This window comes from Pleurodeles waltl, chromosome 1_2 (assembly GCF_031143425.1).
Source record: "Pleurodeles waltl isolate 20211129_DDA chromosome 1_2, aPleWal1.hap1.20221129, whole genome shotgun sequence".
Taxonomy (NCBI): Eukaryota; Metazoa; Chordata; class Amphibia; order Caudata; family Salamandridae; genus Pleurodeles; species Pleurodeles waltl.
This window is the reverse complement of record NC_090437.1, coordinates 307,523,496-307,547,128: the sequence shown is the minus strand read 5'-3', so window position 1 is coordinate 307,547,128 and position 23,633 is coordinate 307,523,496. Positions and strand designations below refer to the sequence as shown.

General features: G+C 45.4%; 1 protein-coding gene across 2 annotated transcripts in view; it reads right to left on the bottom strand.

Moving 5' to 3' along the window:
* PALM2AKAP2 (PALM2 and AKAP2 fusion) overlaps nt 1-23,633 on the bottom strand; it is a 735,219-nt gene that overhangs the window by 468,715 nt on the left and 242,871 nt on the right. The window lies entirely within an intron of this gene.

Sequence of the window (23,633 nt, the reverse complement as noted above, 5' to 3'; positions counted from 1 at the left end):
GCCCATGATGCCCCTGCCTAAAAGCAGACATTTACCACATGGTGTGGACCTTCCCGGAGATGGCGAGCTTCTGGACCGAAACGGTGTCAACAACGGTGGAAGTAATGAGTAAGCCTCTAAAAGTGGACCCGGTAACATGCTTATTAGGGATACTGCTAAACATAAAAAAAAAAACATGCCATGAGACTCATAGATCTCCATTATGTGCTGGCCAAACGACAGATAGCAATGACATTGAAATCCCCACTGCTCCCCTGACAGGGGATTGGTTACGGTATCTCTTTAAATGGACCACAGCAGAGCTCAGCATATGGTGCTCAATGCTAGCGAGGGGTGAAAAGGGGCTCCTAAGAGATGCCTGGGACACATATATAGAGGCACTGGTAACAAAGTTGGATGAGAGTCCACCTTGAGCCTAGGAACACAGTGCCTGTACTAACAGGGATGGAAAGATGGTGGAGGCAGTAGGCAGGGCCCATACAGGACTGATGAGTGGCTATTGTAGGAGTGATAGCAGCAGCAGAAATAGGATGGTGTCTCCCCTCTCCCCGATCTTGCATCTGAGGGCCAAAGGAAAAAAAACTCCATTTCCAACACACAACCTGCGTAAATGGACAAGTCGTCAACAGTGTTAGCCACACGGCCATGACACTAGACGGGGGGCTGCCCTGGATACCCTCTGGGAGACAAGCAGCGCTCCACAAATGCAGCTTACACTACATTACACCGCTGATACGCTGAGAAGGCCTGGAATAGGTCAGGCCACCACTTGATCAGCTCCACGAAGTTCATATTTTTTTACATTGGGCCCTTAATACCCTGTTAATGATTACAGATAGTATACACAAGCAGAGCCAGTAAATTTTATAGTAAAATAGGAACCCGGGTGCTGACTTGGCAAGTAGACCACCGTTGTCCAGGTTGTGTGCAATAGCGTAACGAAATTTGAGGACCCCCTGCAAAGTACATAGAGGGTCCCCCCCCCTTCTGACCCAGACAGGGGGGGATCAGGCCAGGGCCTGCCGGACCTTGCACAGTGCCAGCTGTGTTGAAGGGGCCCTTGAAGCTCGGGACCCCCCGCACAGCGGGGCTGGTGGGGCTAGTGTTACACAGTGGTTGGGTGAGAAGAATGGGAGGACACAGAAGAGTGCACGTGGCAGCGCGCATCGGGGGCAGATTATGATACCCCAAGTACGTGAAATGTGAATCTCTCCTATTAAAATCAATAAACATCCACTTGACAGAAAAATAGGGATAAGTGAACAGGCCTATAACATTAAAGGCACTTGATGTTTTCTATCAATGCTACCATCTGGCTTAACCAGAAGAACGTCCATCACATAGAGCCATCTCGTAACACTGTCCCTTCAGACATTGCTCCCTAGGGGTAAAAGTAGGGAAACATATACGCTGTGTGCATTTTATTAGGATGCATCCTTGTATGCCAAGAAGTCCCTGAAGGCTTTCAAATCACTGTTTAAATTGGGGGCGGAACACACCAACGAATGCCTATCCCCAGAAGAAATTGTAGTAATCACTGGAAGGGATAGGTGCACACGGTGAAGGCACGTGCCACTGGTAAAGATCTCCGCTACAACACAGCACCACACTCCACCCAAACATGCACACTAAAAATCAACCGCAGTCACTGTACTGAGGATCAGACTGAAACAGAAAACAGACTATGGACTGTGGCGGAACCCTGGAGACCAGGGCTTCAAGTTACCAAACCCCGACAGCGCTGCACGGCTTAACAGTGGCAACGCAGCTCCATACAAATCGTTGTTAACATAACAACACAACGTACAATACTATAACAGAGTATTGGAGCTCAGTTCGACACCACCGTCTCTCCCCACCACCGAGTGCTACTTGCTCTCATGTTCTCTTAGGTCTGGGCGCCAGAAAATAAGGAAATCTATTTTTAATAATATACAAATGCTGGGCGGAAAGACTGAGCTCACAGCAGCTGAGCCCTGGCGAGTCCTCTTCTGGCCCTGGGAGTTGGCACTGTTTGGAAAGGAAAGGATATCGCACCATGCCAACGGGCACTGCCTGCTGCTACTCCCAGAGCCCGCCTCGCGAGGTGAACTCTCCGGCACCAGAAGGCACTTTTAATGAGAAACACTTCCCACTGTTGTTTTAATTACATAGCTCAGTCCGCGAGCGCAGTGAATGCTGAGGTAAGGTGTGGGGCGAGACGGAGGAAGTATTTTATGAGTCACGGTGTAAAGCTGGACTTAATTGAGAGTTCAATTTTTTCCAGAGGACTGGTAACAAAATAACTCATGAGACAAAAAAGAGAATATAATTTTAAGAATGGTTCACTACCTGGTTATAATAACATCTTTATTTGAACGTGATGGCTTTTAACTGTAATCGTCCTCAAAAGAGTAAATTAGAACATTTAATAGAGATTAATTGTAAGTGATTTCTAAAGGAAATAGAAGTTAAGAAAAAACATGTTCTTCGTTGCACAGGGATTGCGTGGAGTCGGTGGAGAAATCTTCCTTAACATGCTTATTTAGAAGTCTTGTCAGGCTTAGTGAGTCCTTCTGTACACTAGAAGTGCTAATCTATGAAAGTGCAGATCTGTGGTGCGTAAGTGACCCCTCATGCTCTTGGAGCCACACTGAACCTTGCACAACATCTCACAGATGTTAGTCGTGAGCTTGTACCTCAGGATTCCTGCTAAAGTCTTATCCATTGCGTTCAAATGGGTGCCTTTTAGGTCCTTGACTGAAAAAATAGAAACAATGAACCCTCAAGGGTGTCAGGGTTATTTATTTTTTGTTTTTGGGAAACAAAAAAAGTTCAATGAGCAGCTGTTGAGAAAGAACGGAGATCTCCACAGAGCCAGCAGAGATCTCAAAATTGGGGCGCTGTCACCCAGCCAGGGTGCGAAGGAAAAGCCTTCTGCCTCTGTGACGGATTTCAGGTTGCTCACCATAGTCTCAACCAGGCACTAAGTCCACATTTGAGACTAATAAAGCCCGGTGTTCAAAATGGATGTTGACTATTACTCTCAGAATCTATCCAACAATCAGAGTTGGCTGGACTGGAAACCAAAATCAGGGCTGGCAAAAATGTTCAAATCTGCCCCACACTGCAGGAGGCCACAAATAGAACGGTCCATGAGAACTCCATATTTGGCAATGACAACCCATCCAGCTTTAAAAGTAGCCCCACAGCCTGCAGCCCACCGGGGAAAGGCCATAGTGACAGAAAGGTCAGTCTGACTGTGTTGGCAAAATAAAGGATAATGGAAGAATATTACACCTAGAACTTGAATTATATGGTGTCATGCTCCATAATGGTGGTTCCTACCAGCACAAGAAATAACTTTTCTAAATTTAGTAAATGGGGACTCCATCAGGACGATGGAGTAATTTACTTTGTCGCACTGACTGAATTAACTCGGTCCTCCGAAATCTAAATAAGTCATTTGGTGTTTTAAACTATTGCAAGTCAAGATATTGAAGGAGTTACACTGCATGTCAATAGCACCCCAGATCCATCCCCTACCTGAAAACCCCAAGTGTTCTTTTCTGTAGTGCTTATTGCCATTGTTATCCCCTTCCAGCACTGTCAGCTTTGAGTACCTTCCAGCCCTGCTTTCTAGCTTCCTGAGTATTGCATCATGGCTGGCTACGCTGCCTTCCCTGAATGAGCACTGACCGTTGATTCGAGTGCATGCCGTACTCAACAAAGTAGTGCTAGATGCGCATGGGCTCTGCCGTGCTTCACTCTTCCCCAAGCTGTGAGACTATGATCAGCATGATATTTAGGCATGCTGTTTAGCTTAACAAATGGAGCAATTGCGCCTCAACGAACAAGGATGCTAATTAGAAGCCCACTCAGCCTTCCTTCCTCCTGAAGGTGACCAAAGCCAGTACCATCAATTAGGGCACAGTAACAGCTAGTATTTACAGGGTATAATTATTATATGCAGATTGTGACGAGCCACTACAGTTCGTTATCTGACACTGCAGCCGAGAGCCCGTTGCACCGAACAGTATGGTGGGTGAAGAAGAGAGGCCAGCAGTTCCGTCGGTGTAAGACCCCAGTGGTGGGTGTGACCCACCAAAGGAATGAGAGCTGAAACGTCTGCTACTCCATGTTGTGGGATCCAGTGTGTCCTCCATTCGTGAAGCCACAGCCTCGATCATGACTTCAACAAACCAATACGTTTGGAATTAGGAAACAACTCCCTTCCATTGATTTGGAACAATATAAAGAATCAGAACAGAACAGGGAGAAATGCCTACATTTCATTGTTAAAGGCACACCAGCACCGCATCCAAAGCACTGCAAATGAAAGTGAGCACTTCATAACTGGGGGCTAACACAAGCACTTATCGATGCTTGCATATCTGCACTTCAACCACTAGTCCCTGGGAACTCCTACATAAGTCCCCTCTAATCAATCTTTCAGAGTTCTGGGGAATTGTGCTAGATACACTTTCTGGCCACATATGCAGAACATATCACTTCCTCGCTTCAGCAGTCCCTTCTTTCCAGGCCTTTTCACTTATGCACTCCTTTTCTGTGAGGTATGCAAATGACTACATATACCAGAATTCAAAGAATTAAAGAATAACGTATGGATTAGATTCACACATGGAACAGGGAAACTTGGGAACGCTGAAGATTTAGATGCGAATTGGCACAAAATGTCGATGACATGTCCACCAACATACAAAGAAGAATAACTGATATGGAATATATTTAGATGTTTATTTACTGTAACACATTTTTAAAACATGCCTATTCTATTTCAGATCCTTCCGGAAAACTTGCCATACAAACCACAGCTCACACACCGAATGCAACGATATAGAGCTCACCCTTGATGTAATAGATGACTTCTCGAATGACGTAAATGTTCTCATTAATGGCACGGCATATTACCTTACTGTTAACATTATGACTGACACTAGTAGGACTATGGATCTGTTAGTGTATATGTTGTGATTTGAAAACACGGTTCTGTTAAGTCACAAGTATTGCATTTGATGTGTGAGTTATGGTTTGCATGGCATCTGTGCAAGCTATGGTTTGCAGAGCTAACCATAATTGGGTAGTTTTAAGACATGTTTTATTTTGTGACTATAACTGCCCTTTAAATGTGGTTTTGTAAGTGAAATTTAGAGGTGTTTTAAAACACCAAGAGCCAGATTTATAAAAAGTGGCACTGCATCTAGTGCAGTGCCGCTTCTCTTCGCCTCTTAGCGCCCCCCCTAACGCCACCATCTGTACGCCGTATTTAATCTACAGCACACCATGGCGATAGTCTGGGGTACTACAGTCATAATTTGTGACGCTAGTCTGGCACTTTGCAGGATTCGGGTAAAAAATGTTAACGCAAATACCCCAAAGCACCCAGAGGCCCACTGAAAACAACGTGAGCCTCCAGGAGCAGGCGTTAAAAATGCCAATAAAAATGACGGAAAGAAATCCCTTAGCACCATTTTTTCAGACCCCTTTAGCGCTGGAATGCCCGCCTTGCATACATTATGCCTGGCACAGGCATAATGTGGCGCAAGGGGTTACAAAGTGGCGCAAAGCAAGCATTGCTCCACTTTGTAAATATGGCGCTGTGTTTTTGGCTTCCCAATGGCACATTAGCATTAAAAAATTATGCTAATGTGGAGCTGAAATGGCACCAGACCCTCTTAAATCTGGGCCACAGTTGTTACGTTCAAAGCTAACCATAATTTAATACTAGCTGTGTCTTTTTAGATGGAAAGGTAAAAGTCTTTTACTGATGGTTGAATAATTATAGGAAGTGGGTGTGTGGAAGGTATGTGGTGTATGATAATGTTTCTGCACTGTGTTGCATGCTATCCCCCAACCTGCCTGGCCTTCAGTTTTGTACAACTGGGGTTGACCCATGTAGGCTTCGGTTCTTTGTAATGGTGGTTGCAATAGACAAGCAATATCCAATGTGGGCAGCTGCACATGCAGCTTGCAAGTTAAACCCATTTCTGGTATCTCAGCTTTCAAGAAAATCCATAAAATGGAACCACAAGTATAAGCAAAATATGCTTTATTAACCCTCCACTCTATTAATTTTACAGTCTCTTGTCAGATCTGTATGAAACCTTGCCTAACGTTACATACCCAAAAAGAACAGATGATTGCAAAACAAATCAAACATTCAGCCCCAGTCACAAATCTGGATTTAATCCATCATCTTTTTTGCTCACCATGCCACCCCAATTTGGAACCAGCCATATGCAAATCAGTCTTGACCCTGCTCCCCATGGCAACAGTATAGCCCAAATTGCCAGGCCAGGTCCTCCCTGGACCCCAAATAATCTTCCTAGGACCGGTTTCAGGGTATCACCCCCTTTCAGCCAGGATAGCTGGAATCGAGTGTACAGAGAACCAACAGAAAAATAACCTAGATTTCTGACAAAATGTGTGCAGATTTGTGAAAGTATGCCAAAGTTAATAGCGATTGAACACTTTCTGCTTTCCTGATTTAACCTTGCCAACTTTGATGGATCTACATGTAACTCAACATAGGGGAAATAAGTTCAACAGGCCAAGTGTCTGCCAAATTATGCACAGATCTATTAAATTATACCAAAGTTATTCAAATATATAGTTCATTGTCCCCCATTTGACTTCCCCCCCTCCCATTGTATCTTCTTGAATCCTGAATTTGCTGCACTGCACTTAACAGCCTGTAAAAGCTCACGCAGATTCAGTAAAGAGCACCAACGTTGTTAGCAAATTAACACATTTTTAATTCTGCCCTGATGAATTTCCATGAAATTCAAGGTATTATGAGTAACATGTGAAGGATCTGCCAGTATCAGGCAGATTGATGAAACGGTGCCAAAGTTATTTGTAGATTAGTGACTTTTGATGCTTTCTTGAACTGTGACCCCCGGTTGAATTTGCAAGAAACTTGAAATTCCTATAGTAGACTTCACATGGTAAAAGCATGCCACTGTTCATGCAGATTCTTTAAACAATATCAGAGTTATTTGCTCATAAATCATTTTGCCCTCCCTCTCCGGCAGAGTGTGCACAAAACTTGCCAAACCCAGTAAAGGCAAAATGTTAAATGTCTGCCACAATTCACTTGGATTTGTTAAAAGATGCCACGATTTAGCAAGGTAACACATTTTGACCCCTTCTTTTAACTGTGCCTCATGTTAGAAATGGGGTTTCTGGTTGGCTAGGGTATGCACATAAGCCTGGCAGAACCCGCTCCTCTAGTCAGGGCAAAGGAGTTACACACCCAAGATAACCCTTACTCATCCCTTTGGTAGCTTGGCACAAGCAGTCAGGCTTATACCAGAGGCAATGAGTAAAGCGTTTGCACAACACACACAACACACGTGACACAATAAATACACCACAACGGAAACACAAGCTATATAAAAATAAATTGTATTGCATGAAATATAATTGGACCAAACACAACATGTATCAGTAATACCCTGCGACATAAGCAGTTGTCAGAATATCGGATAGGTTATGAATACTCTGCAAAAATAAGCAGTAGTCAGGTAAACATATAGGTTAAGGGTATTCTGAAACACAAGCAGTAGTCAGGTTGTCATTAACACCAAAAATGCACATATCATTATAAACTGAGTGGCATGAATGCCAGACATCGCTTTGGAATAAAACTTTTCCCCCCTTAGTAAGCTCTCAGTATCCTCAACATGGATGCACTTAGGATAAGGCATTCCCAAATGGCAGATTATTATTATCCCCCAAAGTAATACACATCTCAGGAAACCATGTCATTAGCACAGCATTACTGCACAAAGGTCACCACGAACAAGGTGCAGCTGTCCAAGCAACACCAAGTTCTCACTATCTCAGAAGAAAAGAAAGTCATAGAGTATACATCAGGTGTGAAAATGCAACATAGGTTATGAGGGCAGAAATATTTTAGGGAACTATTGTATGCCCAGAACTTCCCCAGGAGCACCCTCTACGCGAGTGTCACAGCACTTGCTTTACTAGGTATACGGTAGGCACAGACCACACTACCTCTAGCTCAGGAGTTTCTGCGCTCCTAATATACGAAATACGGTAATCTGGACAGGAGGCAACCTGGCGCCTCCTACTAGTGGATATAAGGTGGTTTCCTTAAAAACTGTCAGCCACAGGAAAAAACGTGTGACCACTATATCCTGCACAGTATTCTGGGCCAGGAACCCTCAGCACACCTCCCTGGATGCAGCGCCTTGAATGCAGCACCAGCCGGGGCTCCAGCTTAGAGGTGAACGCCACCCCGACTCCCCAGGTATGCCCCATTTAGGGAAGGTGATCCTACCTTAGGAGCCAGAAGGGAAGACCTCCTTCGGTACACCCCCCCCTCACAGCACTGACTGGAGAAACGACAGCTGCCCGCAGTGCAGCTGTGGCAGATAGGCACAGCACAGCCGAGTGCAGCAGGGGAAGATCGCCTTTGTTCTCCCTGGTGGCTCGCGCTGTACCCTCTGGGGCTACCCGCCATCCTGGAGGCTGGAATCTTCTTCCCGGGACAGGAGGAATCCTCCGTCAATGGGGAGACATGCCCGGCAGATGGACGGTACAGGTAGAGCTAACCCTCCTCTGCATTGCTGTGACAATATGTCTGACCTCGGGTGTCCGATCCTGAAAGGAAAGCCAGGGCCGCAGTACTCCTTAGGGCACGTGGGGCATCCAGACAGTGTCATAGCAGCAATCCTCCCACGCTATAACTGCAGAGCCAGGGGCAGCATTTGCAGCATAGGGAATCCTATGCTGGTCCCTGGGAGATCCCCGGGGTCACAAGAAAAGGTGAGGGCAGGCCAGCACAAGAGAGTCCTGACAGTCCAGTAGCAGTCATCCTGATGACCTCTAGGACTACTGGTCAGCACAGCAAGCAGGTTACGCCTCAATGGCTGTCTCAGCCCCTTCCAGCAGCATCCGGGTACAAGTCCACACAGTTTCTAAAAATGTGGGGGAAGACCCCTGTACTTATACTCATTTCGCGAAGCCTCCACAAAAGGGGGAGAAGGGGTTCCAACCAGTACTGACTGGTTCCAGGAGTGTCCCCTCCCTCCTCCAGCACTGGCTCCAGACATCAGTGGGGGGTAATCAAGAACTTTGTGTGAGGCCAGAGCCCAGCCTTTACAAATGCAGGTGTGCCACACCTCTCCCCTCCCAGCCCAGGAAGGCCATTCAATATGCAGATGCACCTCTGGACACCAGCACCTTCCCTGTGTATAGGCTGTCTGAAAAGTATGCACAAAGCCCAGTTGTCACTCTGCCCCAGATGTGGATTGGAGTCAAGCTGCAAAACACCAGAGCCATAAGCACAGAGACATGCCCACTTTTTAAAAGTGGCATTTCTATAATGGTAATAAAAAATCCACCTACACCAGTAAGCAGCATTTCTCACTACCATTACAACCATACCAAACATGCTTAAGCCACCTGCCCAGATCAGACAATACCACTTAGAAATTTGTTAGGGCATTTCCCATGCAATCCTATGAGAAGGGCAGCACCCACAGTAGTGAGAAACCAAATAGGCTGTTTGTCACTACCAGGACAGGCCACACAACTAGGCACACGTCCCGCCTTTTACATACATAGCACCTACCCCGAGGGCTATCTAGGGTCTACCTTAGGGGTGACCTATATGTAGTAAAAGGGGAGTTCCAGGCCTGGCAAGCAAATTTAGATGCCACGTCCCTGTGGCAGTAAACTGCGTATGCAGGCCCTGCGCTAGCAGGCCTTAGACATGTTTGAAAGGCTACTTCTGTGGGTGGCACAAGCTGTGCTACAGGTCCACTGGTAGCATTTAATGTACAGGCCCTGGGGATAGGGATACCACTGTACAAGGGACTTACAGGTAAATTAAATGTGCCTATTACGTGTAAGCCAATCATACCAAGTTTAAAAGGGAGAGCATATGCACTTTAGCACTGATCAACAGTGGTAAAGTGCCTAGAGTCCTAACGACAACAAAAAGGGTCAGAACAAGTAGGAGAAGGAAGGCAAAAAGTTTGGAGATGACCCTGTAAAAAAGGGCCAGGTCCAACACCTCTCATTGATGCAGCTGAATACATTTAAAGCAACAAAAGGCATGTTTATGAGCCCCTAGCACCACCAGAGCATCACTTTTTGTGATGCTCCGGTGGCGCAATGCCCAATGTCATATTTACAAAGTGGTGTTAAGCCACTTTTTGTGGCTTAACCCCACCTTGTAAATACGGCCCCTTCACACGCAGCCATTTGCGTGGATAGGGTGTGCAATGGGTGTTGCTGCGGGCGTGCCACAGCAACACCCATTGAATTTTGATGCTTCCTCAGATTTACGAGTTTTCATAAACCTGAGGCAGCGCCAAAATCTAACGCCACCCTAGGGCTGGCGTTAGCAAGGTGCATCAAGGAGGAATACTTTTATTTCTCCTAGTTTTTTGCTTTTTCTATGTGTGCTGCATTCTGCAGCACGCATAGAAAGAACAAAATGCCAGAAATTATTTTTTTATGTGTAGGAAGGTGTCCCTTCCTGCACATAAGCATGCAAATCAAAAAGACACTTTCACACTTCTGTCTATGCTGCAGAATGCACCATTAGTGATTGTTTATGTGCAGGGAGGGATAACTTCTGACACATAAACGATCACACCCCTCAAGGCACACATCCTTGAACGATGGTGCAAGGATGCCTGCGTTGGCAGCTAAATTTAGCACCAGTGCAGGGGACAACACAGGGGTGCACCATATTCAATTAAAAACGGTGCATCCCTACGTTGTGAAAATGACGGAGCATGGCGCTGCCAATTTTGGCGCAGCATCGCAATCTGTCATTTTCCTATAAATATGGGCCCAAGTGTCTGCCAGATTTTGTGCACATTTGTTAAACCACACCAAGGTTACAGGCAAATCAAAAACACCTTTCAATTGTGAAGACAGCTCTAACTTTTAGTCCATCCAAAACCACCCCGTATATTTTTGTAACACGAATCTCCCAAAAACTACCAAATGGATTCACACCAAATTAAGCAGAAATCCCTTCCCTAAACAAAGTTCTAATTTATGAGCAATAAAAATGAAAATTTCTACTTTTCTAACCCTCATTTTAGTCCCCTCACAGGCAGATCTGCGTGAAACTTGCCATACCAAATCCAAATCCTTTTTGCCTGGAAGGTTTCATGGAAATTCACAGAAAGTGTCAATGCTATTAGCAAAAACAAAAAGGCTTCTAAATGAAAATTGTGACCTCACCATAACTACAGAGTTGCTATTGCCTGCTCTGACTTTTCACTCAGAGATTACTCTAAATATTTTTTTCACAGAAAGTTATTGTTTGCTCATTTAAATGCATGATCAACAGCATTAGTTCTTGGAACCAACCCATAGAATGTTATTTAATTGCAGTTATTCCTGGAAGCTGGGTAAGGTTGAATTGATTTGTCTTGTCACAAAATACAGAAAAGTTATAGCCTCAGAGAGTTTGATTTTCAATTTACAGTAAAATTAGAACAGGCAGTCAGAAATATGTGTTTTGGGCATTGGGGTATATTCCCATTCTGTATGTAATAAAATAAAATGTTGTTTGAGGATCTTGGGACAGTGATAATATCAAGAAGGCACATGTTATGCAGGGTGTTACACTGATATGTACAATTTGTTATTACAGTAAAAATGAAAAACACTATGGCGGTCATTATGAACACGGCGGTGTCGGGTAAAACCGCCAGCCAGGCATGGCGGGCCACACCGCCACATAATGTCCCCCTTGAGTGCCGCCATCGGCAGCCCTCACTCTCCACCAGGCTGCCTCCGTCAGGCAGCCTGGCGGCGGTTGGAAACATTATCTGACAGGGCAGTGGTGCTGCCCCTAGGATAATGTTTCCTCAGCCACTAGCCTTTCCTTGGCGGGTTTCCCCACCAGGGAAAGGCTGGCGGAAGGGGTGCACCGGGGTGCCCCTAGGGGCCCCTGCACTGCCCATGCACTTGGCATGGGCAGTGCAGGGGCCCCGCTGCAGTGCCCCATCGCGCAGGTCACCCGCCGCACAGAAGCATTGGCGCTGCCGTCAATGTCCCGGGCAGGCCTTCCTGTGGGCGGAAACAATGTTTCCGCCCGCCAGCCCACAGGAATGTTCCTAATACGGCCGGCGGGGATCCGGGGACGCTGGCGGTCAGTGTTTTGACCGCCGTGTTCATAATGAGGGCATATGTTTCGCCTGTCAAACATGTCCAAGGTTAGGGGCTAGCGCAAGGAGATTTGATGTAAATTTAAATCCAATTGCATTTCACATGGGTGCTTCTTGTTCCCCTTTGCTTTAGGAGAAAACTAAAATATACTATTTTGTAAAAAAGTGTGTGTGCTGCAAAATTTGTTTGTCACTTTCAACTTTTGAAAACACATGCTTTTACAAATGTATTGTAAAGCTTTTCGTCCAAACCTATTGCTCTTCTAAATTTTGCACTCATATTTTACATCACATGTTTAACAATCACATATTAGCAGCCTTGAAGGAAGTCCAAAAATCACATACCAGACTCTCGCGCTTAAATGTAAACCGCACCAAAAGAGGGAGAGGAGGAGGCTAGATGCAAAGAGTGAGTGATGAGCAATGTGGATGATACAGGGGGTAATAGGGCACTGTGGGTAGTCAGCACAGACACTTTGAGTCAGCTAACGTAAAGATTTATTAAGCAGAAAACAAATCTCTTGCAGACCCGGGTATCAGACACCAACATTAATACCAATGTTATACAATTTTACAGGCTAAGCCCTCACTGGCTAGAAAGCTAACCTTAGGTAACAAAAATCTTATAGACTTGCAATTCTAAAGGCAAAGCTATTCCTCTAGTTGCAAGAATCTTTCAGGACCTGGCGTAGAATACCAAGCTATCTCTCAGGTTACAATCACCGTGTCGGTTTAATCAGTTTTCCACAAAGCTTTTCATTGGGTAGCACTCAGGGGCGACTGGTGTTCATGGGCAAGAGCGGTGTTGCCCTGCCACCCTCCTGTGAGAGGCAAGAAAAGGGAAACACAAGCAAACGCAGAGCAGCTGAAAAGAAATCACTGTTCCGAGTGTGCTGAACTTTGCAGATGTCCTACTGTGCAAGTGCCAGCCGGGTGAGGTTTTCTCCAACCTGCAGGCACAAGCTAGAGCAGTGACATCACAGGAGAGGGCGTGACATCACAGGAGAGGGAGTGCTGAATCAGAATGCAATGGATCCGGTCGCTTTCGGGGTGCATAAACAGTGGCCCTGAGAGGAGTTAGCAAGGCTTCATTCACTTCAATGGATGGGGGTGGGGCAGACTGATGAGAACACAGACGGAGTGGGTGGCAACATTTGTTGGTCATCACAGAGGGGCAGGCTTTAGAAGGGGTGCAGAGAGCTGCTCTCCTGTCATCAACACATGTTTAGAACTGCATTTGGTTTCACTTTGAAAAAAGTGTTATGGAGCTCAGCATGACAGAGTGCTCCTTATCTCCACTCTGTAGAGGCCGAAGATAGAGAAGAAACCAGCTTCCAACAACAGTTGCACTAGAGGGCTAAGACATAAGTGTGCAGTTCAGCTTCTGCTTCAGGGGCTTCCTCAACTCTCCCACCCCCCTTTTGCAGCTACGTGGCGGGGGGGAGAGAAGGGTTCTTGATTGGCCTCTTCTGTCTGCAGCTCAGCAGACAAAGGCTTATAATTGAGTTGCCAGGGTCAGTGAGTGAAAGGAAGGATGGGTGGATGGATGGATGGAATGGTGAATGGGTAGATACATGGATGAATGAGTGAAAGGATGGATGTAAGAAAGGAAAAGTGAAAGGGAGAGAGGGTGTGTGAATTAAAGGGAGAGGGTGTATGAGTGAAAGGATGGGTGGGTGGGTGGATGGATGGATGGATGAACTGGAGGATGGCTAAATGCATGGATGAATGAGTGAAAGGATGGATGTTAGAATTGAGAAGTGGGTGTATGAGTGATAGGGAGGGTGGATGGATGGATGTGTTGATGGATGATGAGGGAAAGGATTGATGTATGGTAGAATGAGTGAAAGGATGGATGAGTGGAAGGGTAAATGGATGAGTAGAAGGATGTATGCAAAGATGGGTGAGTAAAACAATAGATGGATTAGTGAAAGGCAGGGTAGATGGTGTGTCTGGATGGATGGATGAATGTATGAGTAAAAGGGTTAATTGACTGGATGAACAGATGGATTGATGGATACGTGGATACATGAGTGAAAGGATGAATGGCTGAGTGAAAGGGTAAATGGAGAGATGTATGAGTAGACGGATGGATGGATGGGACAAAGGGTGAATGGTTGGGTATAAGGGTAGATGGCTCAGTGAAAAGGTGGAAAGATGAATGAGCCGAAGGTAGGATGATGGATGGATGGAGTGAAAAGATGGACAGAGTGAAAGGGTGGCTGGATGAGCAAAAGAATGGATGATCGAATGGATGGATTAATGGATGAATGAAAGGGGGATGGATAAGTGAAAGGATGGATGACTGAGTGAATGGGTTGGTTTGATGGATAGGCGCCTCTTGACCAGTGGTGACTCTCCATTTTGTGCTCCACAGCTACACTACCACCTTCTTGTTTTGTGGTCCATTTTTATTGTATCCAGGGTGAATATTTACACTTGATACACTAAAAATAAAATGCAGACCTGCTTTGGGTCCAGCAACGTACTGAGGCAGTTAGTGACATTGTTTGATTGCTGACACACGTGCATGAAGCTGCCTCCTCCAGCCATCAGAGAGATTGTTCAGAACTGGTGAAATCCCAGCACTATAAGCATGTCTGTGTGACTATGTGTGTGAGTTAAAGTGAGATTCAGTTAGTGAAGGAATGAGTCAGAGTGACTGAGAATGAGTGACAGTAAGGACGAGTATGTGTTAGAATGAATGTGAGCGATTGAGGGAGAATGACAGTGAGTGTAACTGAGTGTTAATATGTGTGAGACTGAGTCACAGTAAGACTGTGTAATTCAGAATGAGTGGGACTGAGGGAGACAGTGTGGGCCAGAGTAGAATGAGTGAGACTGCGTGAATTAGCGAGTCAGGTTGAGACCGTAAACTTAGTGCAATAAAGTGTGAGAGAACCCTTCAAGATAATGCTCTTTGGAATTCCAGCCAGGAATTACGCCCCACCACTTTCAACGATCACCAGCCACCACTGCTAGTACTGATCCAAAAGGCTCAGGCTTTTGGTGGTTTAGCTGTTTTTCGGGTTACTGTGCTCAGACACTTTCATGTTACACAGATCTTATAAGTACAGTTGATAACATCAAAATCAGTCAAGATAGTCCAAGATGAAGGAAGAGATGCTTTAATCACAACAGTTCTCCTGCAAGGCCAAAGACATTCATGTTTATCCCATAACAACATCTCAATTCTTCAAAAAACTGGAATTTACAAAATAGTGATAAAAATGTAAACTGGGTTACACTAAAACAGTTGGCAAAACTCGTCAGTCAGTCACACACTCACATGAGGGCCTGATTAAGATCTTGGCAGACGAGTAACACCATCACAACGGTGATGGATAGCCTGTCTGCCAATATATAAACTCCATTGGATATAATGGAATTTATATTTCGTCAGACTGGATATCCGCCACATTTGTGATAGAGTAACTCATCCACCAAGTTCTCAATCAGGCCCATAATCTTTATTCAGCTTATGACTGTGTTGACTAAACTATTTTCTACAGTATAGAAAACATTCCTATAAAAGAATGAAAGACAAAATGTACAATAATAGTCCTAAACAGTGCAACGCATTGCACAAAAAATATTCGGGGCAGAATGCCCTTGCTCTTCTCCGAGCTCTTGAACTACTATGCTGCACTGACTTATCACTCATTCTTCTGGTAACCTCCCCTCTCATTTCTGTACCGCCCATATTCTTACTGTGTGGAATAATATCAACCACTGTCCATATTCCATCAGTCCTTCCCCATACATATACATCATTACTCCATACGGCTTCCACTCGTGCAGGAGATTCAAATCTTGAACTTCAGGAACAGGTTCTTAATTCATTCCTAATCCCCGACAATGGGGTTTCTTCCACATTCTCTTTACTCTGTCTTGTATTATAATCATGTTTCGCCTTATATTGTACTCTACCAGATGGATAACATTGTCTAAATTCTTTTAGTTGAGGCAATACAATGGTCAACGTTTCACATGAGATATTTGGCTACCAGGTGAGTAACATTCACACCGAAAGCCTCTAGGAACCAAAAGGAGCCCTAAAACATGTAAAATATAGTAATGGCCACTCCATGTTACACAAAGCAAGCAAATCCAGGCCTGTGGAGGTGATGAGAAGAGAGGTCTTATCGAAAAGAGATATTTTGAAAAGGGCCGAGCACCTCATTCTTCCTGTTGAATCTCATAGTGGCCTAGGAAGTTATTCCTGTGCAGATGCAAAACTGGCTGACATTGTAGCAGCATTTCTCAAGGACATCTCTTGCTCACTTCTCTGTGCCTCAGATAAGCCAAGTGTAACAGATAAGCGTTCTCTCAGATTAAAAATACTTACGGGCTCAGGTTTATTACAGAAGGGCTATGGAGATCTGATTGGTTCGGATATTGGGCAGCACTACTATTGTTCAGATGACAGGGATCCTACAATTTAATCCATATTGAAAGCTGGGCTAATCCTAAACGCATGGATCTTACAGATGCAGGTGACAGATAGCATAGCTAACCCTAGTTGGAAACATGTCTCATAGTCTAAAATAATCTACAAACATAGGAATTTACTGTGTGGTTTCAAAGATCTTACCAATGATTTGGCCACCAAAGCAAGTCCTTAAGTTATACGTTTCGCATTGTACCAAGCATCTGACCGCAGAACTATCTCAGGTTGCTTACATTTTACAGGCCCTGATCTATGACAGCAGATCTATGCATCAGGGTACAAAGATTTTACGCTCAAGCAACTGGCAATAAAGCTGTTCCTCCTGTTGCACCTAACAGGCTCAGCAATTATTACTTGTAAGATATGCTTCAGATTAGTTATTTCGGAAAGTTTGGGACTCACAAGTTATATGATGGAAAATATAATTTTAACTTTTCGAAAACTTAAGCCGCCCCACTCTTCCAGATCAGACGTCTAGAGGAAAGCAGCATCAGCATTTGTTCTGGCAGCAATCAAAAAGTGCTCATGGAAGGTGCAGTGCAGAGAACATCTCAATAAAGCTTTGATGCCATCTGCAGGTGATATTTTATAACACTTCTTACCATGCTATCCAGGTAGGTGCAACTCAGCTGCCCGTATTATTTTATTTGTGGATGCTAAGCAAGAATTTGTAAGTGTTTACCATTAAATGTGGGTCCCATTGACAAACTGCAGATGAATTCTCAGGTATGACAGAGGGACCAGGCCTTGTTGGGGTCAAGCAAGAAAGAAATAATCAGATTACTAGGATCCCCTTTTTTGGAGATGACATTTACCCGCAAATGTGGGACACTAACACCTTATTAGTGAAGGTGGACATGTGTGTAGGCTTTCTTCTTACATTACCACCGTATCCCAAGCTTTTCCAGCATCATTTCAACATGGCTTGGCGTAGGCCACGCATTTGTATAAAACATATAGGGCCAGATGTATGAAAAAAAATTGCACTCGCAAACGGTGCGAATCGGTAAATTCGGCTGTTTGCGAGTGGAAAATAGTGGTCTGCAATGCATGAAAGGCATTTGCAGACCACAAAGTAGAAATCGCTAAAATTGCGATTCCTTGCGTTGCGACCTGGATTTTGCGAATCGCAATTTGCGATTCGCAAAATCCAGGTCGCACGGCGATGCTGCAAAAAATCGCAAATTGCGATTTTTTGCAGAATGGCATTTTGCACATGCAAAATACCATGATATGCAACCGGGTGGTAACCTGGTGCAAAATTAAAAAATGCAGTTAATCTGCATTTTTAAATTGAACATGTAAAGCACACCTGCCCTTTTGGCATGTGTGTACTTTACATGTCCCCCAAAATGATTTTGGGGTGCAGCAGAGGGGGCCTTAGGCCCCCAGCACCCTGGCCTTTTGCATTTCCAAAATTGCGATTTCTGGTTCAGAAATCGCAATTTTGGAAATGCAAAAAAGTTGCATCTATAGCTGCGAATGGGTCCGGTATCGCAATTTGCGATTCGGTAGTAGCATTTGCGATTTTTATGAAATCGCTATTACCGAATCGCAAATGTGATACATGGCCCTTTGCGAGTCGGTAATAGCGATTTCTTAAAAATCGATATTACCGAATCGCAATGGGCCGTGATGATACATCTGGCCCATAATCACTCGATACTTCAAAGTGGTGCACTGCAATCAGACCGATTGCATCTCTCTTGTGCAGTAGTGTTAGAAGTGTTGAGAACGTTCTTCAATGCGTCATGGTGGTTCTGCGACATCTGTTCCCTCTTTGTGGAAGAGATCACTGCAACACACCGCTTCCTAGTGGTTCCTCCACTTGACATTAACATATAACATGAATGGCTAGAGCTGGGAGGAATCTTGATAAATTTTGCAACTCATAAGGACAGATATATCATGCAAAAGGCCTTAAAGAAATGATGTGTGAAGCGATGTCTTTCTGAGGCTCTTCTAAGGACTACACATTAATTTGCAATTATACGTCATAAGAGCCTCAAGTAGAGTAGTAAAATACTGAAAAGCACTCTCTAAAGCTGTTTTGTCTTGCCTATATTCCTCACTCAAAATTCTGACTTTAAAGCATGCTGGTACAATGACAAATTTCCAAGTCATTCTGTAGTAGCGGGAGATAGATTTAGGAAGGAATTCCTTTAATCCCCTTGCAACTGCGAAAGTTCTGGAAGCCTTTGATTCCCATCTTTCTTTAAGCAAGTCACTTGGCGCTCTTCTCAAAGCTATGATACCAAGCATTGCTGTGAAACTGGAATGTGTGTGTGCAAGTGATATGATCCACCGCCCTTAGAGAATGCCCTGGATCAATGCGTAGCTAAATGTTCTGGCTTGGGCGCTGGAGAGAAAGAGGAGAAGTCTCTCCCGGGACGACTTGGTTTTCACTGAAATCATCCGATCAATGGCTGACTCCCGCACAATCCATCTGCTGGGACATTCCAGGGTGTGGCCTGGTCTCTCTGGAATCCACGCCTTGACGCCAAGGTCCTACCGAGGCTTGCCAGCACCACTATGATGATATGTGATGCCTCGTCACCACAGCTCTATAGACAGGGCCCAAGCGTCACTGTAAAGTGACAGGCTAGTACATAAACACTCACTAAACACCACGACGCAGGGCAGTAAGTAAGGGAGCATGTCTGCCGTGGTCACACTCCGTGGTACAGATGCCTCTGGACATGCACCAAAAATGTCATGTGCACGCGCACAAATAAATGAAACTTGGACTTCATAAAAGATGCACACGTCTTAACTCAACCCTGCACCAGCTAATGCATATTAGCGCCTGGATTTAATATACACCTTGTTCAACGATCTCGACCATCAGTGGTGGCGCTTTTAGATTTGTAACTCTAGCATTTTTTACATTAGATATTATCCTTCGTTTCTTTTTTTCTTCAACTAAACAACTGGAGGTTCTACTTCGACATTTATTGAGAAAACGAATACAATAAAATATTGACAATTTGCCGGGGCAAAAAATCCTCGACTAATTGGGATCTAATAAGAGGTTAAGGCTTAGCACCTAGGAAAAAGCTCTAGGTGTACAAATTACTCTATCAAAACAACTAGTCCTGAGTCTTCCTTTCCGAACCCACTGAACAAGACCAAATCATATACTGGGGGTCCCATTTTGGCCCTAAATGTAAAAATCGTGGAATGCCCTTTTTGAATGGCAAATTCCTCATTACCCGTTAAGATAGCCCAACTTCCAAGTTTATGCACTATTTTCTTCACTGCTGTCCACCGGAATATTTGGCATAGCTCGGAGCAACAATGGAGGGGCGAGCAGTGGCAGTAAAATGGAGTGTGAGCGAACCAGCACTATTTGTGAAGGCCCAGGGGTACCCTACCCAAACCTGTCATTATGGAATAGTGAATGAAGATACTCTGGACAGCTCTGCTTGCCTAAACCGGTCACCTGGCCATGTATGAACACAATAAGCAGTGTTATGCAGCCCACACCTATTTGTAGTGCAGCTCAAATGCAGAGAACTGGTTTAAATTGACATATCTTTATAGCTACTATTAGTAATGGGCAGCACACTCCTAGTCACATAGTCATATAAATCCCAGAGTGGTTTTCAGGCTAGTGTGGTTGGACAAAGCAGTCCCAGGCCATGCTTGTGCTTCGCCTTTCACCATGGCAGGGAACTGCTATGGGGTAATGCCTGCTGCGGTTTGTAAACAGGTTCGGCACCATGTTGTTCCCCATTGTCCTCTCTGTGTATCATCGCTGCTGCTGCTGAAATGAGAACATAACATTATGCTGCTCCAGAAACCCCCGCATTGGAGCCACAACACAGTCAAAGCCACACGCAAAAGCTCCATCAGAATCTCAGACGGAGGGCGCTTGGGGAAGGGAATGCTGCTTATTATTTCTTGCACTGATCCTTTTTTTATAGTGGTCTGTGTGAGGAGGGCACTAATACTTCTGTGCAAGAGTGAACAGTGTAATAGAGGGGAGGAGCATACATACGTTCACTGTCGAAACATTGAGTGTTGTGTGAGGAGATATTACTCACTCTACAGCAATGACTCCTTAGCTGGGAGCACATGACTTTGAAGTGGATATCTGCTTTCTTTTGAGTCTCACATTAAAGTGGTACTTCTGATTGTCGATTGTTGCATGGGTTATGATTCAGAATTTGCAGGCGGATTGATGAACGGCTATAGCCCACTGAAGAAGAGTAAGTAACACCATTAGATTGTTTTTGCAGTTTATTTAGCTTGAACTTAACTCAAGGACATCCGAGCGCTTTACAAGAGAACAGTGGTGGCTGCTAGCAGTGAAAAGTGGTGGGGCAGTGCGAGGGACAATATTCAAAAAAAGAAAATAAAACTTGCCTGTGGCCTTTAGCTTCCAAAGCACATGCTCCCAAACTCCCCAGCCCCAATCCAGATGCTGCTCTCATGCTGGTATTACCCAGCATGAGAGAAGAGCCATGATTAGGCACAGCCGACTGGTTTTACGCTCCAACATGGGCTGGGAGCCTGTTCCTGCTGTTCTCCATGCAACAGCCTGGAGATATCCAAGTGTCCATGTTGGTTTGGCCGCCCTTCGACAGCCGGCCAAACTGACATGCACACTTGCAGTTCCCTGTGTCCACCACTGCTCCTGCTGCTATCAGAGGATTGCCCTGCCCTCAAGACTCGACTCCGTCATGTAAAATAAAATGAAAAAAAAAGCAGTTTTATTAATTGCTTTATTATCATTTTAGTTTACAAGTTTTCATCTGCTGGCTCTAGCAGTGGGGCGATGCTTCTCCGCCATATTGGAGGAGCCGCCGCTGCAAGAGAGCCACATTTTGCATACCTTTAGGTATAGGGAGATTAACCGCTTTGGTGCGGGCGTCGGCCACTGGCCGACGCCCACACACCCTCCCTGGTGCGGGTCACGACCAGTGGCCGACACCAGGAAGGGCATTAATAAAGATTTTTTTTTTTTTTTTTTACTCCCCCCGGGAGACACGGAAGCTACCGTGTCTCCCCCCACCCCCCACCCGCCCCTTTGTGACATCAGCGCGCCGCGAGGCGCGCTGACGTTTCAAAGGTGTTTTCCCCATCAAAGCAGGAAGCAGCCTTGCGGCCGCTTCCTGCTTTGATGGAGAAAACGGCCTTTTCCACGTTCGGGAAGGCCTCGTAAGAAAGGGGAGAGTCTCCCCTTTCTTACGAGGCCTTCTGCGACCGGGGGCCAGGAAACACTTTGAAAAGGCCTTGTAAGAAAGGGGAGACTCTCCCCTTTCTTACGAGGCCTTCTGAAACTGTTTCTGGCCCACGATCGCAGCACAGCTGCGATCGGGGGCCAGAAACAGTTTCAGAAGGCCTCGTAAGAAAGGGGAGAGTCTCCCCTTTATTACGAGGCCTTTTCAAAGGGTTTCCTGGCCCCCGATCGCAGCACAGCTGCGATCGGGGGCCAGGATACCCCACTAGACACCAGGGATTTCACTTTTGGGGGGCGGCCCCCCCGGAAAACGGGCCCCCCAGGGGATTTAAAAAAAAAAAAAAATGAAATGACAGGGGGTCGCCCGTGGGCAGGGTGACCCCCTGTGGGGGCAATTTTTTTTTTTTAGATGTTGTAGGGTTTCCCTGGGGGCCATTTTGGCCCCCAAGGAAACCATACAACAACTAAAAAAATATATATGTATATATATATCTATATATATCTACGTGGATAGATATATCTAGGTACATGGATATATCTATAGATATATCTATGTAGATATATATATATATATATATATATATATATATATATATATATATATATATATATATATAGGTAGATCTGTATCAAAGAGATTTATAAAGCGCGCTACTCACCTGTGAGGGTCTCAAGGCGCTGGGGGGGGAGGACGGGGGGAGGGAAAGGGGCTGGGAGGTTCACTGTTCAAAAAGCCAGGTTTTGAGGCCCTTCCTGAAAAGAAGTAGGTTTTGGGTCTTGCGAAGGTGGGTTGTGAGTGCGTTCCAGGTTTTGGGTGCAAGGTAGGAGAAGGATCTGCCTCCGTTGGTGGTGTGTTTGATGCGGAGGACAGAGGCGAGAGAGAGGTCAGCTGAGCGGACGTTTCGTGTGGGGGTGTGGAAGGTGACTCTCGTTGAGGTAGGCAGGGCCTGTGTTGTGGAGTGATTTGTGTGCGAGGATGAGGATCTTGAAGGTGATCCTTTTCTCAGTGGGGAGCCAGTGGAGGGATTTGAGGTGTGGAGAGATGTGTTCGTGTCGGCGGAGGTCGAGGATGAGTCGTGCTGCTGAGTTCTGGATGCGTGTAGTTTGCGCTTGAGTTTTAGAGTGGTGCCGGCGTAGAGGGCGTTTCCGTAATCAAGCCTGCTGCTGATGAGTGCGTGAGTGACAATTTTTCTGGTCTCTGTGGGGATCCATTTGAATGTTTTTCAGTATACGGAGTTTGTTGAAGCATGAGGAGGTAAGAGCGTTGATTTGTTGGGTCATCGAGAGGGAGGAGTCTAGGATGATGCTGAGGTTGCGTGCGTGGTTGGCGGGGGTGGGTGCAGGGCCTAGCGTGGTGGGCCACCATGGGGGGTCCCAGGTGTTTTTGTGTGGGTCAAAGAGGATTATTTCGGTTTTGCTTGAGTTGAGTTTCAGGTGGTTGGCTGTCATATATATATCACTTTTGTCAATATGTGTGTGGTTTCCCTGGGGGGAAAAGGGTCCGACTTGTCTAGTGGCAGTTTTAGTGCCATAAAGAAGCGCAGAAGGTTTATATGCCTACTGCAAAGAGCACATCTGTATTTTATGTAAATAGCTGAGTACATTAGTAAAGTCTATGGAGAGATGAAGGGCACTTTTGCTGGGTGGTAATGAGGGAATCCGAGGAGGAGGGAATGGGAGCACCAATAATGATTGTTGGACTGGGCGCAGGAGGTGCTAAAGACTGTGACGAATGGTATGTGACAAGGTGTTTTTTGAGTGTCTTAAAAGTACGTGCTGATTGAGGGAAGAAGCGCAGGTAAGGTGGCCTCTACTGTTGCACGTATCTCACACA